Here is a 20,909-nt window from a genome sequence, read left to right as displayed (position 1 = left end):
GTTTACTGAAATTGGAATAAGGTAACACAGACTCTCTCTTTCATTTAGTTCAAGGGCTAGTCAATCTCATTAAATAATCTTTAATATTAGAACATTAGGTTGCTCCAAATCAGCAGGGGAAAATGAAAATATAGTAAGCTTAATGCCAATTCACAGAGGAATTCAACTGTAAATATTTTGCTTTCTGAATGCAGAATCAAAGAATATCAATCCTGAAACTTAAATACACTAGTCATAGTACAGAAGAACAGATGTATGAGGTATTCCCATATGAAGAGTGAAGATTAAGGTTATCTACCATGAATAAGAAGAGGAAAAAAATGTTGTTATCCCTGAACTATACTTCATGACACAAAATCTACTGCTTGCAGTAAAAACAGAGAAGACTCACCCTAATATATTAACTAGAAAACCACACAATAGTCAGAAGAGGATCACGTTAGAGGAATAAATAAAACAATTAAATCAGCCACCCCAAGCTGAAGCATCTCTAAGTGGATGTCTGTATCATTGTATCATTGTTATTTTATATACTTGACAATATAGCTGTATAAGATAATAACAACCCTAGGCACATCTTCTATATCAAGAGGAAAGGTGATTAGAAAACAGATATATGTAAATAAGCACAGAAGCACTTCGGAGCTTAAAAATCATTTGCATGGAGTTGTATGTCTTCTTGTCCTTGACTGTAAATGCCAATTCCCTGCTTTCAGGTTTGCAGACAGTAAAAAGAGAGATACAAAGCTGAATGTTAATTTTCAACATAACACTGATGTTATGACAGAAGAGATGGATGATTCTCACTCTCACATCATACCTGCCATTTTAAAACACCCCTACTGATATGAACTAACATTCATGAATAACAGGTTAAAAAAAATCCTTTTGAGCTGTTGTATTTAAGCAAATTGACAGATATGAATGCACAAACACTAGTCTTGGATAATGAAATCCCCTCACACATGAACATCACTGTAAAATAAATTTTTCTAAGAGAATAGACACTGAAAATGTTGCAAGTCTGCTAAAGAGAAAAACATCAAGCTATAAAAGAAACTGGCAGCCTACCAATATGATGGTGATGAACATGTTATGCTCAAGTGTGCTGTAAATGATCATTTAAGATGCTGTCAGTCAATGTCACCTATATTTCTTTAATATTCTGTTTTGTGAAAAGACCATTGGCTTAGGGAATATGGAATCATCCATCTGCAAGAGCAAACTGTTTTTGTCTGATATGGATTTATTTTTTCAACAAGAAAAGAGAGATATATATTTCTTGGGACCATAATCTCAAGCATACATTGGGACTAATGTCTGTACTGTACAAGTGTAAGGATTATTCATAAAAGAGTAGATTTTATACACACACAGTCGGTTCTTGCTATGTGTGGTAGTTAGGTTCTATAAAGTTTCTGTGAACACTGAATTGGTGAATACTGTGCTTCCATTGCTTCTAGGAAATGGGAAACACAGAGTTAGGTTCCTGCAAGCCTCTGCTTACAACATTTTATCAACCTATCAATATGTAAGTTTTTTTTTAATGTGTACTTCTGTTAAGAGATACCTTATTTAATATATACTGTTGATTCGTTAAAATCGAACTCACAGCCAACAGCACAGCTCATAACTGAACAAAAGCTTCTCTAACACACTTCCTTTCGCCATTAGGCACATCACAACCTTCTTGTGCTTAAGCACACTACACAGTACTTCAGCACAATATCTGGAGGCCATGTTAAACAGTGAAATCACCCCCCAAAAAAGCATAAAAATGTGAAAAACATGGCACTAAGGAGATGGCAAAAAGGATGCTTCTTTATAGTACGTGAGTTGAAATAAGAAGGCAAGATGTCACCTTGCTCAACCTCAGCTGAGAATGTACACATCAGGCATCTCAATTTTTTTGCCACTCTGCCTATGTCTGCAAATGATTGTGAAAGCACGACAATTACTGATTTGGGAGTTTAAATCTTAGCAAGTAAGTGAATTTGCAAATATGGAATCCATGAATAATGAGGATCAAATGTGTATATATATTTACATATGTGTGTGTGTATAGGTACACACACATATGAATGATGTGATATATGACATCTGGCAGGAAAGACAAGTTATGGGACTCTCTGGTTTGAGACTCCCCTAAGGTCCAGTCCTATATTTCCTTTTGGCACACCAGATACATCTACCTGAATGTCCTACCAGCACTTCAAACTTAAAAGACCAAGCTCATCTTCTGCACCTACCCTAAACCTGTCTTCTGCTATATTACTTCTCCAATGATAGCACCATCTCATCTACTCATTGTGACTCTGACTCCCTTCTCCACCCTAGCCAGGGAGTAAATCATGTTGATTCTTCCTCTGAAATATCTCTTAAAGTTATCTCCCCCCTGCCCAACCCCACTACAGTTATCACTAAATGCCTTTCTATCATTTGGACCATTGGCACAGTTTACTGTCTTCCCTCTCTATCTTCTACCCCAGAATCACAGGTGATATTATTGTCAGTGTTATTTTTCCAAACCTAATTACACTCTCTTGTACCTATAAGATGAGCTTGAGACTTCTTGGTATGGTATACACGTTCTTTTATGACTTGACACCAAACCATCTTTTTAGACTCACCTATTGACACGCTTCTCTGATAAACTGTATATTCTAGCCATGATAATTTATTTCCCATTATTTGAATATATCATACTTTTTAAAGGCCCTTTATGCATGTTATAAATTTCACTAGCAATCTTCTGTCTTCCATTTTCTACCTGCCCTTAAGGCTTCTGCTGATGGTACCTCCTCCGTGAAGTCTTTCCTGATAAGCCTCTATCTCCACCTCAGGCCAAGTTAGTCAGTCTTGCCTGTTCTTCCACAGTATTTTCACATACTTCTATTACAGAATTCCTTAAGTTAAGTTCTAATTATTAACAGAGAAAGTACGAGAATGCACAAGGTTGGCCAATTACTATTATAGTTAGGTGGTGATGGGGATTCATTATACCACTGTGTACCATAGTGTGTATGTTAAATGTCCATTAAAGGAAAGCTACAAAATTTAGGGTGGGGGTGGGGGGAAGAAGGGGGAGGGAAGAAGGGAAGGTGGGAGGGAGGGAGGGAGGGAGGGAGGAAGGGAGGGAGGGAGAGAGGGAGGGAGGGAGGGAGGGAGAGAGGGAGGGAGGGAGGGAGAGAGGGAGGGAGGGAGAGAGGGAGGGAGGGAGGGAGAGAGGGAGGGAGAGAGTTTGTCTACAAGTAATCGAAAACCTGACTTATGTGTGACTTAAACAAATAGGGTACTAATTTTTTCCTCCCACATAAGAAGTCCAGAGATAGGTAGTCAAGGGTTGGTATCGAGGTTCAAGAAGGTCATCAAAGACCAAGGCTCTTTCTATCTTTTTGCTCCATTAATTGTGTTGATTTGCTGCTTTAAAGCTGTTTGCTATAGATGCAGGCATTACCTCTGCATTCAAGGCAAGAAAAAGGACAGTGTCAGTCACACCTTTACCTCTTCAATAGAAAAAACAAAAGCTTTTTTCGGTGCCCTCAGGAAACTCAGCTTATATCACACTGTCTATGGCTGTCCAACAGTGCCTTAATGGCCTGATCCCCTTGAGGGCAGAGACAATTTTACTTTAGCAACCAATCCAGTACTAGCACATAGAGGTTCTTTGTAATTAATGAATGTATGAGTCTAATAAAGGAAACAGTGGCAAGTATCATAACACAAACTCTGCTTTCCTAATTTTCTTTTTTGTTAAATAATATAATAAAAGGTGCTCTAAAAATTACCAGTGCTATACAAATAAGAGATTATTAGTATTACAGTAGTTTGACATCTATAATCATCAAATATTTTACAATTATTGCTCTCTCTGTAGAGCACCAGAGGATTAATAAGAAGTCAAGAGACCTGAATTTTTGTCCAAGCAAAACACCCAATCTTGATGAACCTCAGTTTACCTAAAAAATAATGTTCATTTCCTAGGGTTGTTCTCAGGATAAAGTAAATATAAATAATATGAATGCACACTAAAATATATAAAACACTATAAACACATGCATTATAAAAATAATGGTTCTGTTAAGTCTTGACAGGAATCTTACAGTTCTTACGTAGTATGCATAGAGTTATTTACCATCTGGCACACCAATAATATCAATTGAAACTTAAAACACTATCAATATCTGGTATGGATGCTGGGCATTAGTCCATGGGTAGATGAGATTCTGGACTTGCCCCGGTTCTTTCATGACTATAGGGAAGTAAACTAATAACTGTACCTTACATTTACACCTATTAAAGAAAGAATGCTTTATAAAATAAAATTGGTGTCTCAATGCAATTATATAATACATACAATTTGCAAAGCAGGATAAGAAAAACAAAATAAACTGGTTAACACAGAACAGATGACATCAAATCCCAATTCATCAATTAATAATTGCTACCAGTAAATATGAACAGCACTAAAGTATGCCAAGGTCCTAAAGCACTTCTAAGTTAAGTCAAGTGAGACTTAAAACAGTAGAAACACTGAATACTAATTTTCCTCTGGCTTTAATAACCCTGACTGAGCTGATAAAGAATACGCCTCAAGGTGACCTTATAGTTCATACATACAGGCAACACTGGTGGTCAGAACTATTTCTGATAAATGATAACCTCAGTGGCCTGGTTTCCAGGCTTTTATTAAGCTGTATATTTCCTCATATGTGAGAATGTTATATTAAAATAAGCATTGCATATATATAACAAAAAACAGAGGCCAATACTAAAGAAGAGAAAAATGACAGTTCTAAATCAATAAAGTCTCCACAGAATATTATAGTAAGAACTGATGCATCTTCACTTTTATTGGATTTGGAGACAACAGCTGCTGTGAAGAAAAACAGTCTTCTGTCAAGTCTGTTTAATTAACTCTCACTTCTCAAACATTCAAATACCTTATTTAACCTTATTACTAAAGGCTTACCGTTTCCTGATTCATTTAAGCAGAAACTATTCTCTGTGTAGGTTACCATGGAATTATTTAATACTGGAAACTGACTCATCTTACTACAAAAAACTGCATCAAGACATAGGCCAGTAAATTCCAGCAGAGCACTGCATAAAGCATCATTAGGTCATAAACAGAACTGAAAAATTCTAAGAGTGGATCAGACTTCTTACTGTACAATTATGCCCACAGGAGGAACATCTATTTCAGTAAGTGACGTAAATGTTAGAATGGTAAGAATGAGTTTATGTTTTACAGCTGTTAACTACCCAGTTTCAATTACTTTGATTCTTGTTTTTAAACAGGGAGAAACACAAGGTTTCTCTTTCTGTTTTATGTGCATACATAGCTTTATCAGCTAAAACTTCAACAGGGAATGCTTCTCCAATAAGAATTTAGAAGTACCTGATATAAGCAATAAATTATTTGTCAATGTTTGTAAAAATAAAAGTTATAAGTGATATGTTTACAATGAGGAACTATTTAAAATATTTAACTTTGCAAATGAAGGAGGAAGTATATTAACTTAAAGATTCATTGTTCTTTAAAATACTCATTTTCTCTCATTAAAAAAGAGGATATCATATATTAATAAAAGGTTCAATACAGCAAGAAGATATAACAATTATGAATGTTAACCCACCTACTGACAGACCATCAAAATATATGAAGCAAAAATCGACAAAATTGAAAGGTGAAATAGACAATTCTACAATAATAGTTGGAAACTTCAATATCCCACTCACAATAATGGACAGAACGACCAGACGAAGTAAGGAAACAGAGGATTTAACATAATAAACCAATTAGATCTAACAGACAAATACAGAACGCTCTACCCAACAACAGAATACACATACACATTCTTCTCAAGTGTACATGGGACATTTTCCAGGACAGACCATATTTTAGGCCACAAATTAAGTCTCAACAGACTTAGGAAGATAAATATCATACAAAATATCTTTTCTGACCACAACAAGATGAACTTAGAAACCAACAACAAAAGTGAAACTGGAAAATCCATAAATTTGTGGAAATTAAACAACACACTTTTCAACAACCAACGGATCAAAGAAGAAATCACATGGGAAATTAGAAAATCCTTAGGGATGAATGAAAATGAAAGCAAAACATACCCAAACTTATGGAATGCAGGGAAATTGTATAGCTATAAATGCTTACATTAAAAAACAGAAAAGATCTCAAATTAACAACTTAACTTTACAACTTAAGGAACTAGGAAAAGAAGAACAAACTTAACCCAAATCTAGCAGTAAGAAGGAAATAATAAAGATTAGAGCAGAGATAAATGAAGTAGAGAAAAAGAACAGAGAAAAATCAATGAACCCAAAAAGTTGCTTCTTTAAAAAGATCAACAAAACTGACAAACATTTAGCTAGATGAACGAAGAAAAAAAGAGAGAAGACTCAAATTACTACAATCAGAATTGGAAGTGGGGACATTAGTACCAACTCCACAGAAATAAAAGGGATTATAAAAGAGTACTATGAACATTTGTATGCAAACAAATTGGATAACCTACCTGAAATGGACAAATTCCTAGAAATACAAAACCTACCAAGACTGAATCACAAAGAAATAGAAAATATGAGTAGACCTATAACTAGTATGGAGATTGAATCAGTAATTTAAAAATTCTCCCAAAAGAAAAGCCCTGTACCTGATGGCTTCACTGCTGAAATCTACCAAACATTTAACAAAGAACTAACACTAGTCCTTTTCAAACTCTTCCCAAAAATTGAAGAGGAGGGAATACTTCCAAACTCATTCTATGAGGCCAGCAGTACCCTGATACCAAAGCCAAAGACACTACAAAAGAGAAAACCACACACCAATATCTCTTAAGAACACTGAAGCAAAAATCGTCCACAAAACAGCAAACCAAGTTCATATTAATCGGATGATACATCATGACCAAGTGGAATTTATTCCTAAAACGCAAGGATGGTTCAACATATGACAATTGATCGATGTAATACACCACATTAATAGAATGAAGGGAAAAAACCATATGATCATCTCAACTGATGCAGAAAAAGCATTTGACAGAATTCAACACCCTTTCATGATAAAAACACTTAACAAACTAAAAATGGAAGGAAATATTAACCTCAACATAACAAAAGTCATATATAAAATAACTCACAGGGAACATCATACTCAATGGTGAAAGACTGAAAGTTTTTCCTCTAAGATCACGAATAAGTGAAGGATACCAGCTTTTGCCACTTCTATTCAACACAGTACTGGAAGTTCTAGCTAGAGTAATTTAGGCAAGAAAAAGAAATAAACGGCAACACAAAAATCAGTTGCATTTCTATAAACTGACAATGAACAATCTGAAAAGAAAAATACAAAAACAATTCCATTTATGATAACATCAAAAGGAATAAAATACTTAGGAATTAACCAAAGAGATGAAACATTTGTACACTGAAAACTACAAAAAACATTATTGAACAAAATTAAGGAATAACTAAATCAATGGAAACACATTCCATCTTAATGGATTGGAAAAGTTAGTTGTGTTAGAATGGACATCCAAAAAGCAATCTGGGACTTCCCTGGTGGTGCAGTGGTTAAGAATCCGCCTGCCAATGCAGGGGACACAGGTTCAAGCTCTGGTCCAGGAAGATTCCACATGCCTTGGAGCAACTAAGCCTGTGCGCCAAAACTACCGAGCCTGCACTCTAGAGCCCGCGAGCCACAACTACTGAGCCCATGTGCCACAACTACCAAAGCCCATGCGCCTAGAGCCCGTGCTCCGTAACAAGAGAAGCCACTGCAAAAACAAACCCACGCACCACAACGAAGAGTAGCCCCCACTCGCCACAGCTAGAGAAAAGCCCACGCGCAGCAACAAAGACCCAATGCAGCCAAAAATAAATAAATAAATTTATTACAAACAAACAAAAAAAACCCAAAAAGCAATCTATAGATTCAATGCAATCCCTATCAATATCTCAATGACATTTTTTGCAGAAATAGAAAAAGTCATCCTAAAATTCATGAGATCTCAAGGGACTCTGAAGAGCCAAAACAATCTCGAAAAAGAAGAACAAAGCTAGAGGACTTATACTTCCTGGTTTTAACATTTATTACAGTGCTAGTATGGTACTAGCATTAAAACAAGACAAAAAGAGCAATGGAACACAATAAAGAGCCCAGATATAAACCTTTGTATATATGGTCAAATGATTTTTGACAAGGGTGACAAGACGATTCAATGGGGAAAGGACAATCTTTTCAACAAATGGTGCTGGGAAAACTGGATATCCACATGCCAAAGAATGATGTTGGACCCTTACCTAACACCATATACAAAAATGAACTCAAAATGGACCAAAGACCTAAATGTAAAACCTAAAACTGTAAAACTCATAGAAGAAAAGATAAGGCAAAAGCTTCATAACATTGGATTTTGCAGTGATTTCTTGACATAACACCAAAAGCACAGGCAACCGAAGAAAAAATAAACAAATTGGACTTCATGAAAATTTTTAAATTTTGTGCATCAAAAGACACTATCCACAGAGTAAAAAGACAACTCTCAGAGTGGGAGAACGTATCTTCATATTTGCACATCGTATATCTGATAAAGGATTAATATCCAGAATATATAGAGAACTCCTAAAACTCAACAACAAAAAACCAAACAACCCAGCTCAAAAATGGGCTAAGGACTCGAAATGACATTTCTCCAAAGATGCCATATAAATGGCCAGTATACACACGAAAAGAAATTTAAAGAAGTTTAACATCACTGTTTATTCAGAAAATGAAAATCAATCAAAACTACAGTAAGATACCACCTCACATCCATTAGGATGGCTACTATTAAAAAAAAAATAGAAAGTAACAAGGGCTGGTGAGGATGTGGAGAAAATGGAACCCTTGTGCACTATTGGTGGGAACTTAAAATGATACAAGCTGCTGTGGAAAACAGTACAGTGGTTCCAGAAAAATTAAAATAGAATATTATCCAGCAATTCCATTTCTGGGTACATACCCAAAAAAATTGAAAGCAAGGTCTTGAAGAGATATTTGTATACCCACATTCATAGCAACACTACTCACAAAAGAAAAAAATGAGAAAGCAACCTAAGTGTCCATTGACAGGTAAATGCATAAACAAAATGAGGTATATACATACAATGGAATATCATTCAGTCTTAAAAAGGAAGGGTATTATGCAACATGCTACAACATGGATGAACCTTGAAGACATTATGCTAAGTGAAATAATACAGTCACAAAAAGACAAATACTGTATGATTCCAGTTATATAAGGTACTTAAAGTAGTCAAAATCATAGAGTTGGAAAGCAGAATGATGGTTGCCAGGGGCTGGGTGGGGGAAGGTGAATGGGGAGTTGTTTACTGGGTATTTCAGTTTTACAAGATGAAAAGAGTTATAGAGATGGGTGGTGGTGATGGTTCATCAACATTATGAATGTATTTAATACTAACTTTATATCTAAAATGGTTAAGATGGTACATTTTATGCTAAATGTATTTTAGCTCATTTTAAAAAATGGAAAAAATTAAAAGGAGGGTGAGGATGGGGGAGAGGGAGGAGTAAGTGGGCCACTGGGGAACAAGGAAAATATAAATGTCATCAGGAAGGAGAAAACAGTATAAGAAAGGAAGGAAGAGAGGAAGGAAGGAAGGAAGGAAGGAAGAGGAAGGGAGGGAGGGAGGCAAGAAGGAAGGAAGAAAGGAACGTAGGGAGGGAAAGAGAGAGGAAGAGAAGTAGGAATGGATACACACAAACATACACACGCATACACACACTCTGAACTTTGGCCCAAAGCACCAGGTACTGAGCAGAGAGAATGCCCCAGGAGATAATCACTGTCATATTCTGACATCAAGATCAAAATTCCAGCCTAGACTAAAATAGACAAAATTGGCCCTAATCAGAAGAAATCAGCTGTAAAAACTGCAGATCTGAAAGGTCCAGACTGTGTTCCACTGTCATCCCCAGTTAGAATATCAAATTGAATTTGGAAGAGTTTAGTATGACTTGCATCTGTTAAAATTCAGGGTACACACAGAATGTGAATGCTCCTTGGAGCAGCTGACTTGATGGATGTTATGGGGAAGTATACTTCTGCCATTCACAGGAAAAAGCACATATTTCACAGAAGCTACTTAAAATCAACATTTTCACTGCTTTAAATGGTAAGTGAAGTAAAAATTCTAATTTCAACCTCACTCTAAGCTGCAAATAAAAAATGTATGTTCTTATACACTTCTGTTTACAAGACCAGAAAGGAATGTGTTTCTAACACCTGTGACTGCTGTGTCCCTAAAGCATGTGTCACTTCAGCTAACATACAAGCTCATCCTCCTTGGAGAAATTCAATCACTCTGTCAATAGTCCCGGTCAAACAGGTGAAAATATTTCTCGCGGGATTCTCTTAGTGCAATAAGATGTCTCAACAACTCTTTAAAATCTGTAGGCACATGAAATCTGAGGACAGGATGAAAAAAGAAGAAATGTACTACATTTTTACCTCAAAAGTCCCAGTGATACTGCTTTACAAACTACATAAGTCAGTGGGTTCTAAGAATATATCCTTTGTAAATTGTAATGGATAAACAAATAACCAGTAGCATTAATAAAACAGGTATACTAAAAATTTCAGTTACTCCTGGCCCTTATTTTTCTGCCTATGCTAAGTTCCAGATAATTAATATCTGTAAGGAAAACAAATGGACTGAATTTAGATTATTAAAGGAAAAAATGGCTCTTTAGTTCAGATATTTTTAAAAACCCTATTTAGTTGCTGATTTATTAAGAAATATTAATTTTTTAAAGTTACCCTCTCTTTTTCATCTACGCCTTTAAATAAAAACAAAACTTATGACAGATTATAGGTTCCCTTTGGAGTTTTGCACAAAAATTTTGCTTACCAATATCCTAATTACAAACCAGGACAACTGCAGGATATTTAAAGCAGGTAATCTAGCTGAAAATCACAAAGAATCCTCGAAGAAAATTTAGCTTAAGAGTACTTGCTGCCTCTTTTCCTTTGGGTACTTCGATGATTGTCCTAAGATAAAGGAGTCTTTCCCTTGTAAAACAGAAAAACTTCTCTGCCATATTCTTCCTTACATTTCACACTGTCCTATTTTGCTATATTTCAGCTCCTACAGGAAATTATTACATGACATGACTGTCATTTCCTATAACCAAGATATTTGTGCACCTGAATGAGCCGACAGCAGAGAGATTTCAGATGTACAAGCTCAAATATACCAATCTTCTCATAATATTGGCTTGGGGTAGGGCTGGGGAGGATGAGGATAGCTTGAGGAAAAAGAAAACTGCTTGCAAAGAAGGAATTCTGCTATAAACAGGCAGAATTTTCTATTTTTCTGGCAGCCACAGGGACATAACAATATAAAAAAAACTATGCGCTGGAAAGGATTTCTCCTATGACCTAAGAAAGTAAACTAGGCAATATACCACGTCAATCACTCTAGTTTGCCACCAGCCACTGGCAGCACAGTAGATTTAGTAACATAGGTTTTTAAATATTTTTTTAATTTATTTATTTTATTTATTCTTTTTTTTTTGGCTGTGTTGGGTCTTTGTTGCTGTGCGTGGCTTTTCTCTAGTTGAGGTGAGCAGGGGCTACTCTTCATTGCGGTGCATGGGCTTCTCATTGCGGTGGCTTCCCTTGTTGCAGAGCACGGGCTCTAGGTGTGTCGGCTTCAGTAGTTGTGGCATGCAGGCTCAGTAGTTGTGCCTTGCAGGCTCTAGAGTGCAGGCTCAGTAGTTGTGGCACACGGGCTTAGTTGCTCCGTGGTATGTGGGATCCTCCCGGAGGGCTCGAACCTGTGTCCCCTGCACTGGCAGGTGGATTCTTAACCACTGAGCCACCAGGGACATCCCAGAGGTTTTTAAATGGTAATAGATTTTAAAAGTCTCTTTGAAAAAATGGGCAGTATCACTGCAGCTATGCTGTATGCTACATTTTTAAAAATTGTGGCAAAGAAAATGAAACTGATCTTGCTGTTTAATGATTAGGTTTTTTCCCTCTATGTGATTTCCATTAAAGATTAACATGAATACCTTCCATTTATATCACATCCTAAATTCTTTACTGAGTAGAAAACAAGAACTGAATAATATGGGTAAGACATTTCTTCTTTCTCAATGAGAAATTAATGCCAATCTTTTCCAGTTTTTTAGATTATTCAACATTCATTGAACCTACTATACTCCAGGGACTTCAATCATCCAAAGAACATAAGCACTATATTTTTAAAATTTTAAGGTACTGTTAAACACATGGTTTCCAAGGAAGTAGCTATTTTTATTACATTTTAGGTTTTCAATTTAAAGTTTTTAGGAAAACTCAGCCATTTTAAAATAGTCTAACAACTGTACTGCTGTCAGATATTCTAGCATTTTAAACTAGACAAATATGGAACAAAGATGTATTGTTGGTTTACATGTTGATTACATATTGAACTAGCAACATAAGAGAGAATAAACATTTTCAGCAATTTGGGGGGAATAAAAATCACAGTATTTCAGGTCAAGTCACAGAAATTTGCTCTCTGACCATTTTTATTATTAATGGAAAAAGTCCTATGGTTTCTTTTGTTATCTTTAATTCCAACTTTAAGGAGACCCAGTAATTGTCCCGTATCATATTTCTTACCTAGGCTGATTGCTGGGTGGAATATAATGGATTAAATGGTCCTTTAAAAATTATTCTTTCTTAAAACTCTTAATTCAAACTGTGTAATAGGAAACCACATGCCTCAGATATCAAGGATCATGGTTTAGGATAGCAGAATGGTAGAGTCCAAATTATTCTATCAATTCTACCTCAAATTTTCATTCTTTTCTTCATCACTGGTAGCTTCTCCTCAGTCAATGTTTTTTCCTTACCTCCAAAAAACTGTCCCTCCTCTGTGTTTCCCTGGTTTTAGCAGGGCCCACTGGAAGTTAAACTTCCATCCTCCTGGACAGCACCTAGGCAGAACACGACAGCACAAAGTGGTGCTAGGTGGCACATCGATTCCCCTCCTTCCCTAACTCCTGTGCCAGCGGGACCCAGCAGGAAGCTAAACTTCCACTCCCACCCCTGGTAATGAGGAAGGCCAATGAAAAGCTTTAACTACCAAAATGCATTCAATATAAAGTTTCCAAGGCAATTTATAAATTTTTTTCTTACAAAAAATTCTCTCCATGAGCTCTTACTTCTACAATTGATACCTGATCATCTTAGTATTTCCTTTAATGTCTGCAATTTTCCTCAAGGTCTGGAAATCTTTAATTGATCAGAGCTATTCTGAATAAATTCCTCCTCTAATCCTCTTAACCCACATTGTCTTTTATCAAGTTTTTAAAGACAATTTTTTTTAAATTTCAGAAAATTTCAAAAACAGTATGAAGAACATTTTTTTCTGAACCATTTGAGAGTTGCTGACATTATGTCCCATCATCCCTGAAAACTTAGGTTTATAATTCCTCCAATAAAGATATTCTCCCAAATATCCATGAAACAATCATCAAAATCAACAAATTAATGATATGTTACCACCTTGTAATCTATCTTCCCTACTGAAGTTTCACCAATCATCCCATTAATGTCTTTTTTTTTTTAATTTTGGAGTATAGTTGCTTTACAATATTTTGTTAGTTTATACTGTACAGCAAAGTGAATCAGCTATACGTATACATGTATCCCCTCTTTTTTGGATTTCCTTCTCATTTAGGTCACCACAGAGCATTGAGTAGAGTTCCCTGTGCTATACAGTATGTTCTCATTAGTTATCTATTTTATACATAGCATCAACAGTGTATATATGTCAATCCCAATCTCCCAATTCATCCCCCCCTCTTCCTCCTTGGTATCCATATGTTTGTTCTCTATGTTTCCATTTCTGCTTTGTAAATAAGATCGTCTATACCATTTTTTTCAGATTCCACATATATGCGTTAACGTAAGATCTTTTTTTCTCTTTCCGACTTGCTTCACTCTGTATGACAGTCTCTAGGTCCATCCATGTCTCTACGTATGACCCAATTTCGTTCCTTTTTATGGCTGAGTAATATTCCATTGTATATATGTACCACATCTTCTTTATCCATTCCTCTGTTGATGGACATTTAGATTGCATTAATGTCTTTTGTAGCAAAGGGATCAGATCTAGTATCATGAGTTGCATTTAATTTTCATGTTTCTGTATTGTCTAAATATGGAATAGTTCTTAACTTTTTCCTTGACTTTCATAAACTTTAAAAATTTGAAAGTTATAGGCCAGGTATCTTGTAGACAGTCTCTCCTTTTGGAATTCTCTGATGTTTCCTCAAGGTTAGACTTAGGTTATGCATTTTTGGTAGAAGTACTGAACAAACTGATTATACTATACCAGTTCTCAAATTGTGATTTTTCTAATTCCGTAATTCATTTTCTTCTCTCCATTAATTTACTCCATGACTACAAATTTCTATTTTATTCAACAGGCTATAATTTGATAATGAGTATTATTTTGAGGCTCAATATGTTCAAAAATTGGCCAGCAGGTGCTGCTTCAAGGTGACTTCCATTTCCTTCAGACACAACCCCTCATTCTGTGAGCAATTCCCTACTTTCTGGTACAGGATGATGTGTCCAGCATATCTTGTCATGTTCTTTCTCTACCCTAGCCCTAGAATCAGCTATTTCTCCAAGCAGCCCTACCACAAACACCTACCTTCTCAGGCCCTGTCTGATGACTTCTAGACTGAATTATTCAGGAAGGAAAGGACAGCAATAAGAAAGCCAAAGGGCTACTTTGTTTAGAATGGGTGACTTGCACTGATTCCCTCTGTAGCTGGATAGGTCTGTCTCCCCAGTGACCTCATCTGCCTTGAATGGCAAGGCTGACTACGTGCTCTGTTTAAGAAATAGAGGAGTCCTGTTAATAGGCAAACTTCCCCCAGCTCATAATTACAACAGTAAGGAAACACTTGCTCTGGGAGTAGAATATTCTGGGTTCAGGAAGGTACCTCTTCCTTTTCTTAATACATCTTTTATTTTAGAACAGCTTTAGATGTGTAGACAAATTGTGAAGACAGTAGAGAGTTCCCATGTGTCCTCCACCAAGTTTCCCTTATTAACATCCTATATTAGTATGATACACTTGTCGAAATTAATGAACCCATATAAATATTATTAACTAAAGTCCATACTTTATTCAGATATCCTCAGTTTTCCTCCAACATCCATTTTCTGTTTCAGGATCCCATCCAAGATAACGTATTACATTTAGTAGTTACATCTCCTTAGGCTACTCTTGGTTGTGACAGTTTCTCAAACTTTTCTTGTCTTTAATGACTGTATTAGTTTCCTGTGACTGCTGTAACAAATTACCATAAACTTGACATCTTAAAAAAAGAGAAATTTATTCTCTTACAGTTTTTGAGGCCATAAGCCTGAAATCAAGCTATCAGGGTCACACTCTCTGAAGGCCTTCAGGAAAAATCATTCCATGCCTCTTCTACCTTCTGGTAGCTTAAAGGCATCCCTTGGTTTGTGGCTGACTCACTCCAATCTCTGCCTCTGTCTTCTCTGTGTCTATGTGTGTCTTTTTTTCTGTGTCTTATAAGGACACACCATTTGATTTACAATCCACCCAGATAATCTGGGATGATCTCATTTTAAAGTCCTTACCTTAAATACATCTGCAAAGACTCTTTTTCCAAATAAAGTCACATTCATAGGTTCTGGAGGTTAGGACATGGACACATCTTTTGAGGGGCATCACCATTCAACATACTACAATGAAGTCTACAGTTTTGAGGATCATTTGTCAGATATTCTGTAGAACTGTGATTTGCCTTCTCATGGTTAGACTGGGATAATGCATTTGAGTACCATACAGATAAAGTGTCATGTGAATGATATCATACCAGGGGCACATACTATCAACAAGACTTATCATTGTTGATGTTGACCTCGATCACCTGGCATTAGAGTTTGTCAGGTTTCGGCACTATATCGTTACCCTTTCCACACTGTTCTCTTTGGAGAAAAGTCACTATGAGCAGCTCAACTTAAGGAGTTGGGGAGTTATGTCTCACTTCGTTGAGGGTGGGGTAGCTAAACAAATTATTTGCAATTCTTCTATATGGGAGATTTGCTTTTTTTCCTCCAAAGTCAACATCAATCATTTGTTTATATCAGTATGGACTCATCGATATTTACTTTATACTTAGGGTTTTAACCTAATATTACTTTATGTATTTTGTTGCTCAAACTGTTATAGCTTTGGTCATTGGGAGATCTTTCAGTTGGCTCTTTTGTCCCTTTGGCATACTCCTGTTATCATGTTTTATTTTATTTTTTGGCACTGCAAGATGCTCCAGACTCATCTTGTATATTTCCTGCCCAACTGCAAGAATCAGCCACTTCTCCAAGAAGCCGATTCCTCCTATTGGAGAATGGTATTAGAAACCAAACTTTGCACACTAGGTGTGGTCACTGCTACTGGGGTTTCATTGCTTCTAGGCCCTCTCAGCTGACAGAGCAATTAGATGTAGATATACGTCTACGTATATATGTATACATAGACATATATCTACAGGCATACCTCAGAGATATTGTAGGTTCAGTTCCAGACCACTGCAATAAAGCAAATATCACAACAGTCACAAATTTTTTTGTTTTCAAGTGCACATAAAAGTTATGTTTACACTACACTGTAGTCTATTAAATGCACAAAAGCATTATATCTAAAAAACGATGTACATACCTTAATTTTAAAAATATTTTATTGCTAAAAAATGCTAACCATCATCTGGACCTTCAGTGAGTCATAATCCTTTTACTGGTGGAGGATTTGAAATATATTGAGAATTACCAAAATGTACCAGAGGGACATGAAATGAGCAAATGCTGTTGGAAAAATGGCACCCACAGACTTGTTTTATGCAGGGTTGCCACAAACCTTCAATTTGTAGAAAAAGCAATATCTGTGAAATGCAATAAACAAGGTATGCCTGTATAAACATTTCTATATGTAACCACCTGTATCTGTATTAAGCTAACATGAATTCATACTGTCTCCAGCTCTACTCCATTACCACATGGATGATTCTAGTCTCTTCTCCTTGCTTACTTGTACACTACAACAGTGAGAAACCTGACTTCCACCAATACATGTATATTAGTTTCAGAATTCTTAACCCACACCCTGCCCCTTATGGGATACAACTTTATCAACTAGAGTACAGTCCTTTTGTATACAGTTCCTTTTGCCTTTTAGTCTTATAGATTCCACTCATTTCCAAAATTACTTAGGTCAGCACCTTATTCTGCCACCCCCTTCAGTAAGATTGTTTCATTTATTTGTAATATATTTAGAGTCTTTTGTCACATTTTATATTTCATCCTGGAATCCCTGAGGTTTTAAATGAGGCTTAAAAGATTTCTATATGTTAAGGTAGAAGTCTCCAACCTTTTTGGCACCAAGAACCAGTTTTGTGGAAGACAATTTTTCCATGGACTGGGGGTGGGGTGGGGTGGGGGACGGTTTCGGGGTGATTCAAGCGCATTACATTTATTGTGCACTTTATTTCTATTATTACACTGAATATATAATGAAATAATTATACAACTCAACATAATACAAAATCAGTGGGAGCCCTGAGCTTATTTTCCTGCAACTAGATGGTCCCATCTGGGGGTCACGGGGGACAGTGATGCCCGAAGGGTGTTGCTTATGTCCAGTCTACTCTGTAATCTCGTTTTGGTTGCTGTCACTGCAGAAAACCCTGCTTCACAAAGATAGGATGTCGGAAATGGAAGCAGGCTTTTCAGTGCTTTTGTGGCAATCTCAGGATACTCTGCCTTGACTTTAATCCAGAACGTATGGAGATTTGAAGTTGTCTCAAACATACTTTTAAGGCCACTGTCATTTGCGATCTCAAGCAGTTGATGATCCTCTTCTAGCACGGACAAAGCCGATTCACCCGGCTTATTCACAGATGGGTTGCGGATCCATTCCTTCCCAGTTCGGGGGTCTTTTGTGGTTGGGAAGTAATGCTCAAACTCTTTTGAAAGCTGAGATAGGTGAGCAGTTTTGAAGGTTTCATGGCTTTGTTGGATAGCCGGTCGCCACATATTATACAACGCAGTCTTGGAGAATGTGAATCACCTGTTGCAATGAACCCATAATTTAAGTAGAACTCTTGGTATTTTCTTTTAAATGCAGCTTTCTTTTTGTTGGCAGTCTTAGAGTCTTCTGCTGTCTCATCATTGGGTCTTTCCCCCTTTTCAAAGAAGCTCTCCAGCAACGTTTGCTTTTTACTCATTTTGGCTAGGGTTAGCTTGTGGGCTTACCAAAACTGTGACTGAGACAAGTGCGCAGTGCAGGAAAGAGGCACGGACAGAAGTGGTAAATAAAATAATGGGTGGGCCATGCACGGACCAAAATAAGTGTCAGATTCTGACTTAAAGCCTGCCACCAGATGCAGCTGTACAGTTGCATCAACTCACTTGCCACTATAAAGCCTGACACCAGATGCAGCTTAACTGTCACTTGCCACACATTGACAGAGTTTTGATATGGGTCTGCAACTGATTTATTATGGTCTCTGTGCAGTCAAACCTCTCTGCTAATGATAATCTGTATTTGCAGCCACTCCCCAGCGCTAGCATCACTGCCTCAGCTCCACCTCAGATCATCAAAGCATTAGATTCTCATAAGGAGCGCACAACCTAGATCCCTCGCATGCGCAGTTCACGGCAGCGTTTGTGCTCCTATGAGAACCTAATGCGGCAGCTGATCTGACAGGAGGCAGAGCTGAGGCAGTAATGCGAGCGATGGGCAGAGGCTGTAAATACAGATGAAGCGTCGCTTGCTCGCCCACGGCTCACCTTCTGCTGGTGCAGCCTGGTTCCTAACAGGCCACGGACTGGTACCGGCCCATGGCCCGGGGGTTGGGGACCCCTGTGTTAAGGTCCACTCTTTCTGTCATTAAGTTCTATAGACTTTGGCAAATGCTTAATGTCTTATATTCACCATTACAGTATAATACAAAATAGTTTTAGTACCCTAAAAAAGCCCCTGGGCTTCACCTTCCCCTAACTCCCTGCTCCCCCAGGCTCCTGGCAACTACGGATCTTTTCACTGACTCTATTTTTTTGCTTTTTTCCAGAATGTCATATAACTGGACTCACATAGTATGTGGCATTTTCAGACTGGTTTCTATAAGTGGGCAATATTTAAGATTCATTTATGTCTTTTCATGGTCTAATAGTTGTATTCTTTTTATCACTGAATAATATTCCATTGTATGGGTGTTTATCCATTCACCTACTGAAGGATATCTTGGCTGCTTCCAGTTTGGGGAGATTATGAATAAAGCTGCTATAAATGTCTGTGTGCAGGTTTGGTGGATATAAGTTTTCAAATTAGTTGGGTAAGTACCTGGAAGCATGCTTGCTGATTTGGATGGTAAGCCACATTTTGTAAGAACTGTCAAACTGTTTTCCAAAGTGGCTGTACCATTTTGCATTCCCACTAGCAATGCATGAAAGTTCTAATTGCTCCACATCCTTGCCATAATCTGGTCTTGTCAGTGTTTTGGATTTTAGCCATTCTAACAGGTATGTAATGGTATCTCACTATCGTTTCAACTTGCAATTCAGTAATAACGTGGTGCTGAACATCTTTTTATATACTTATTTGCCATCTGAATATCTTCTTTGATGAGGTGTCTCTTCAAAACTTTTGCTCATTTTTAAATTGGGTTGATTATTTTCTTACTGTTGAGTTTTAAGACTTCTTTATGTATTTTGGATACAAGTTCTTTAGCAGATGTGTTTTGCAAATATTTTCTCCCCATCTGTGGCTTTTCATTGTCTTACTAATGTCTTGCATTGAACAGTTTTCTATTTTAACTAAGCCCCTTATCCATTTTTTTCTTGCATGGATTGTGTTACTAATGTATTTTAAAACTCATTGCCAAACCCAAGGTCATATAGATTTTCTCCTATGTTTTCTTTAATAACTGTTTCAGTTTTGCATTTTACATTTAGGTCTATGATCCAGTCTGAGTTAATTATTGTGTAAATTGTAAGGTCTGTGTCTGAGTTCACATCTTTTTCACAGGGATATCCAATTGTTCCAGCACCATTTATTGAAAAGACTATCCTTTCTCCACTGAACTACCTTTGCTCTTTTGTCAAAAATCGGTTGACGATATTGTGCCGATTTATTTTGTACTCCCTTTCTGTTCTATTAATCTGTGGGTCTATTCTTTTGCTCATACCATTGTCTTGATTACTGTAGCCTAACATTAAGTCTTGAAATCGGGTGGTATGAGTACTCCAACTTTGTTCATTTTCAGTACTGTGTTAGCTACCCTAGGTCTTTTGTTTTCCATTAAAACTTCAGAATCAGAATGTTGATATCTACAAAATAGCTTGGTAGGGTTTTGACTGGGGTCATGTATCTATAGATTGAACTGGAAAAATTTGACATTTTAATAATATTGAGCCTTCCAACACAGAAGGCTCAATGAACACACAACACATGAACACAGAATATTTCTCCATTTATTTAGATCTTCTTTGATTTGTTTTTCTTAAAACAATGTTTTATAGTTTTCCACTTATAGATCTGTTTATATTTTTTTAGAGTTACACCTAAGTATTTGATTTCAGGGGGGTCTACTGTAAATGGTATTTTCTGTGCTCATTACTTGAAAGGGTTACTGTAAAGATGAAATGACAATATATGGAAAAATTGTATGCAAACTAGAAATCACTAAACAAGTATAAGGGTCATTAAATCCATTATCCTTTTTATAAGGGTGAAGAAACTAAATTCCAGAGAAATTAAGTCACTTGACAAAACTTTATTTGGAGCATGGA

The 20,909-nt window shown here is 36.7% G+C and overlaps 1 protein-coding gene across 8 annotated transcripts in view; it reads right to left on the bottom strand.

Moving 5' to 3' along the window:
* PEAK1 (pseudopodium enriched atypical kinase 1) overlaps positions 1–20,909 on the bottom strand; it is a 296,325-nt gene that overhangs the window by 167,671 nt on the left and 107,745 nt on the right. Inside the window, exon 3 of one of the 8 annotated variants that reach the window (XM_029236370.1) lies at positions 12,932–13,015. The exons of 6 other annotated variants lie outside the window; for them this stretch is intronic. The gene's annotated coding sequence lies outside the window, so the exon portion shown is untranslated. Of the gene's footprint in view, positions 1–12,931; positions 13,723–20,909 lie in introns of those variants that run through there. One more of the 8 variants, XM_029236371.1, reaches the window with a different exon arrangement.

Source organism: Monodon monoceros, unplaced genomic scaffold (assembly GCF_005190385.1).
Source record: "Monodon monoceros isolate NGI ecotype Baffin Bay Population unplaced genomic scaffold, NGI_Narwhal_1 Super_Scaffold_21, whole genome shotgun sequence".
Lineage (NCBI taxonomy): Eukaryota > Metazoa > Chordata > Mammalia > Artiodactyla > Monodontidae > Monodon > Monodon monoceros.
This window is presented reverse-complemented; position numbering and strand designations above follow the sequence as displayed.